General features: G+C 36.1%; 1 protein-coding gene across 1 annotated transcript in view; it reads left to right on the forward strand.

Moving 5' to 3' along the window:
- LOC106869153 (DNA-binding protein RFX6) overlaps nt 1–6,000 on the forward strand; it is a 110,733-nt gene that overhangs the window by 70,803 nt on the left and 33,930 nt on the right. The gene's annotated exons all lie outside the window — the stretch shown is intronic.

Here is a 6,000-nt window from a genome sequence, read left to right on the forward strand (position 1 = left end):
TTCTAATGCATTCAGAATGTCGGGTGGGCAAATGTTTATCGTCATAACAGTCTTCAAAGTACCCGATGCCAGTCTCAACTTTTCCTACCCTTCCACTTCATGTAACTACCCCGTCTTTCATACCCATTCGTAACTGACTTCTATTTCTTTTTCTTCTTTCTTACATACTTTTACTTACTTCAATCAAAAGATTTCCAAAGTGTGGTTCACGTGAATGTTAACAGGAATAATTTGCCTTCTTAAATTAGAGACCGAGAAAATTAAAAGCTATTAACAATCTTCAATTAATTAAACCGCGAATCTTAAGTAATAAGTCACAGTCGTTTAAGACTTACGCTGCAGTATCATTTGAAAAACTTTCTGGAAAATTCTCAGACGGTCTATATTTAAAAACGAAATACATTTCTACATCAAACATCCTCTGAAGAACGATATTTCCCATAATAATATAATAATTGCTTCGCACACTTTTATGTCCCACTAGTATTAGTAGAGCTGCTGCTGCTGCTGCTGCGACTACTACTACTTTTTTGTCTTGCTTTCTTTCATGTTTGCTTGCTTTTTGCTTATTTTTGTCATTTCAATGATTTTTTTGTCTGTTATTTATCTAATATCCTACAAAATCACTTGTGTGTACTAGATTACGTTTTGAAGACTTGTCAATCTTTCACATAAATCATCAAATGCGATTCAATTGTGAAGACGTCTGCGCGGTACAAACTGAGTTTGCTGGCTATGATCATCGTTCATTGGCTGTTGTAACTAGTTTTCTATTTTTTTTTTCTTCTCCGGTGTGGGAGACCCGTACAAGTGGGAGGCGGTGGACTCACACATAGTCGTTTGAACAGACTTGTTTGAACAGTAATCACACAGCAAACATAAACCAGATCGTAGCCGGCAAAGCCAAGACAATTTGGTTACAATTTATAAGGTATCGTCTGACATTTAAGTCAACATAAGTTCTAAATTATACAAGAATACATAGTGAAAGCAATGGATTTATATCGGCACCACTAAATTTAAGCTTAAACATAATAGAAGCCGTTTTGTTAGAGTAGAGAACGACCGACGATAGCATATTTACTATTAAAAAGAAGCAGGCTTAATGGCGGAGGGGAAGAGAGGCTGGGAAATAAATCCGTACGAAAAAGGAAAATGAAATTAAGATTGTCAAACTAATAAAAGTTTAGCTTAAAGAGAAAAATAGTTTAACAAATACAGAAACGGGTAGGGTGAAGTGTATTTAAAATTAACGCGGGTATGGTTAGATTGAATAGTCGGTTAATGATAAAATTACAGTTTTAATATAAAGTATCGTGTGTCCCGGTATATGATACGCTGAAGAGATATCAAATATCTTTCGCTCTAACATGTGTGTGTGTGTGTGTGTGTGTGTGTGTGTGTGTGTGTGTGTGTGTGTGTGTGTGTGTGTGTGTGCGTGCGTGTGTGTGTGTGTGTGTGTGCGTGTGTATGTGTGTGTGTGTGTGCGTGAGTATGTGTGTGTGTATGTATGTGCCTTTGTTTGTGTTTTTCCACCACCCACTCTCCACATCCCCGCTTGATGTTGGTGTGTTTACGTCCCCGTAACCTAGCGGTTCGGCAAAAAGTGTCCAATGTAATAAGTACTAGGCTTACAAAGAATAAGTCCTGGGGTCGATTTGTTCGACTGAAGGCAGTGCTCCAGCATGGCCGCAGTCAAATGACTGAAACAAATGAAAGAAAGACTATATTCATTACAACCAATCAAATTGAGGCAGCGACAGCAACCGAGTTTGGGAAAAATCTGAAATAAAATTGCTTTTCTGTCACTGGAATTACTTCTGCTTCTGTGTCTCTCGTTTTACACATAAAGAAATATTGGTTCCGTTTTTATGAGATGGAAAAAAAAAACAGACCCTGCGTTTCATGGTGAGGAGACATTAATATTTTGCGATGTTCATGTCTTCGCAAATAGCTACTAATTGAACAGGCTCTCACCGTTCACTGACGCACACATAAACGCACATACACACACTCATTTTAAGGCACTTACCACGTACATACACACACACATATCCACATACGCACACCCACACACCCACACACACACACACAAATTAAGGCACTTGCAACACAGACACACAAAATATCGATTTCTTTTGACGAAATCCCAGTTAAATGTTGATAAAGTTGAGGTGTCGCTTACTGTTATATTATCTAATATGGCGCATGCGTGGCTGTGTGGTGAGAAGCTTGCTTCCCAACCACATGGTTCCGGGTTCAGTCCTATTGCATGGCACCTGGGGCAAGTGACTTTTGCTATAGACTCGAACTGACCAAAGTCCTATGAGTAGATTTGGTTGACAGAAACTGAAAAAGGCCGTCGTATATATATATAATACAGCGGGAAAAAGTGTTTTACCGAGGTTAAAATGCAGTAACATTCGTTCTGCATAGAACTGCCATGTAAAAGTGGCAACGGACATTTAGTACTGTTACTATATGAACCTCTTTTAAAACCAGCTACTCTAGCTTGTTTTGTGTGTGTGTGTGTGTGTCTTTGTGTTTGTTTTATCCCCGCCACCGCTTGACAACCGGTGTTGGTGTGTTTACGTCGCAAATGACCGATAGAATAAGTACCATGTTTTACAAAAAAAACAAGTACGGGCGTCGTTTCGTTCGACTAAAGTTCTTCAGGGTGGTGCTCCAGTATGGTCACAGTGTCTAACGACAGAAACAAGCCAACAATTGTTGGCTTCTTGCCTAAACCAAAAACAGTATCCTCGTATTGCAAGGCAGCGAGCTGGCAGCAACGTTAGCACGCTGGGCGAAATGCTTAGCAGTATTTCTTCTGTTTTCACATTCTGAGTTCAAATTCCGCCGAGGTCAACTTTGCCTTTTATCCTTTCGGGGTCGATAAATTAAGTATCAGTTCCGTACTAGAGTCGATCTAATCGACTGGGCCCTCCCCAAAAATTTCGAGCCTTGTGCCTAGAGTAGAAAACAATATCTATTGAAAAGCTTATGGAAACATCTGAGTTTTGCCTTCAAATCTTGTAGGAAGATCTTGTTGATTTATCATCACGGTTTAACTGATAGGATTTTTATCACACTGTAAATAAAATGAAACATAAATAAAATGAAACATAAATAAAATAACTAAATACAGATGTTTTTTCGAGCGACGCCCGTTTCTCCTCAGTTCAAATATAGTGACTTCCATTTCAATTTGACATCGAAAAAACTCGTTTTATATACCGAATACCAAACAATTTTTATTGCATTTACACAAGAGAAATTGGGAGTGGATACACATTGGGTTAAATTAATAAACCAATAAATCTTGTCCTCTGAAATGATTTTATCTCATTTGTCACTGAACTCAAGGCTACAAAAGAAAGTCTTTTTGTTTTTTAGACTTTATATGGCCAAACTAAAATGGCGAACGATGTTGTAAGAGGTCAATAAAGAGGGGAGACAATAAAGATGTTAGCGATTGTAATGATAAATAAGAGTGGCTGTGTGGTAAGACGTTTGCTTCCCAATCACATGGTTTAGGGCTCAAACTCACTGCGTGATGCCAAGGGCAAGTGTTTTCCACTATAGCTTAAGCCCTGGGCCGACTAAAGCCTTATGGGTGGACTTGGTCGACGGAAACTGAAAGAAGCCCATAATATGTATATATAGATATATGTGTGTGCGTGCGTGTGTGTGTGTGCGTGTGTGTGTGTGCGTGCGTGTGTGTGTGTGCGCGCATTACAGTGTGTGTGTAAACAGAAATACATGTTTGTATGTGTATGTATATTAACGTATATATGATTCTATGTGTGTCTGTGTATATAGGGGCAGGTATGGCTGTGTATATAGGGGCAGGTATGGCTGTGTAGATTACAACCACGTGATTTCCAGTTCAATTTCTAACTCCAACTACAGTTCAAATTCCGCCTTTGGCTGCAAAATCCTTTAAATAATGTTCGATCTATTTTCTATTATTCATCTACAAGTGTATATCCGTGTGTCAGTCTGTCTATCTGTCTGTTTGTCTGTCTGTCTATGTATTATTATTCACCATAATATACAATTTGTACTTTAAATTTGGCATGCAAAATCCTTTAAATAATGTTCGATCTATTTTCTATTATTCATCTACAAGTGTATATCCGTGTGTCAGTCTGTCTATCTGTCTGTTTGTCTGTCTGTCTATGTATTCACCATAATATACAATTTGTACTTTAAATTTGGCATGCAAAATCCTCAAACAATAATTTAAAGCTGTATTCTGCCTAATATGAAATCGCCAACTGGAACGTCTGTTTTCTTATAATGCTTTCTTCTCTTGTATGGAAGCACCGAAAAGTAATGAAGACAACAGCTTTTTTATTCATTTGTAACCTACATTGGCTTGGCTGCCAATTGTTTACTGGTCTTTTAGGGCAGATAAATTCAATCATTTGTTTGAATAACTCCTGACAGCTCGGCTGCTAAACATTGTTTCACTTTCATTCTTTTCGTCCTCCATATTCATTCAACGTATACCGCGTTCTTTGTGCGTTTATTGGTTTCTTTATTTTTCAATTAATTAACTGACTCACTGGTTTTTCGGCTTCATTAACTCGTTCATTTAAGCAACCAATTAATCACAATTGTCGTAATCTTCATGCTGTCCAACATTCTTCCAATGCGAGCTGTTTGTTTTCTCTCAGTTTCTTTTGTTGTTTTACACAAATATTAGTTATTCTCGCTGACTCTGACAATTTCTATCTGTTACTTTTATTAATTATTTCCCCATAATAAATATGCTCTTCTGGCCATGACAGCTTTAAGCATATTATATTAAAAATTTCCAAATAATTCACTTTCTTTTTCTCCACTGGAGTCACTCTAACTCGTTTGCTTTTATGTCATACTGAATCGCTTTTTAATGAATATTTCTGGTTTAGAGCAAGCTAATAATAAAACCATCAATATTGCCTTTTAATAAGCTATTATTATTATTATTATTATTATTATTATAATTAAGGCATCAAACTGGCAGAATCGTTAGCAAGCTAGACGAAAAGTTTAGCGGTATTTTGCCTGTCGCTACGTTCTGAGTTCAAATTCCGCCGCGCTTGACTTTACCTCCCATCCTTTCGGGGTCGATAAATTAAGTACCAGTTTTTTTCTGCCTAGTCGTACCAATTCATTTAGCATCCAGTTGAGAATATTTTATTATTGGTACACCTATAGTATTGATGCCTAATATTTTATTTTTCGTATTTAGCTTTCTTTAAAGTACTTCTCCCCAGAATTCTAATTCTTCCCTAGATGTTGGTGCTGCATTGATTTTTATTTAATTCTTAGTTTCTAACAAATATATATGTATATATATATATATATATATATATATATATATATATATATATATATATATATATATATATATACACACATACATATATATGTACATTTATATATATGTGTGTGTGTGTATGTTTGTGGGTTCGTGCGTGTGTATGTAAATATACGTGAGTGCGTGTGTGTGCATGTATGTATATATATATATATATATATATATATATATATATATATATATATATATATATGTATATATATATATATACATAGAGAGAGAGGGCGAGAGAGAGAGAGTAAAATCTATTTGCCAATGTACATTGGCAGTCCTGGTTAGGACGATGTTACTACCTTCTTTTTAGCCCCAGGAAAACATCTTTTCCAGCTGGCTACCGACGCACAACTGCGTCCTTATACATCGAACAAAGGAGTCTATGTCTCCAGTCAGCCTTACCAGGAATATCACTTTACGTTGGCAAATAGATTTTACTCTGTAGCACTGTTACTACTTTCTTCTCGCTCTGAGATTTAAAACTAAATGTTTTCCTCTTTATATATATATATATATATATATATATATATATATATATATATATATATATATATATATATATATATATATATATATATATATATACTATGTACTGTTCATCTGTTGTCTCATATTTCCAGCCACCTCTCCATTAA

This window comes from Octopus bimaculoides, chromosome 15 (genome assembly GCF_046866305.1).
Source record: "Octopus bimaculoides isolate indiv1 chromosome 15, ASM4686630v1, whole genome shotgun sequence".
NCBI classification, from domain to species: domain Eukaryota; kingdom Metazoa; phylum Mollusca; class Cephalopoda; order Octopoda; family Octopodidae; genus Octopus; species Octopus bimaculoides.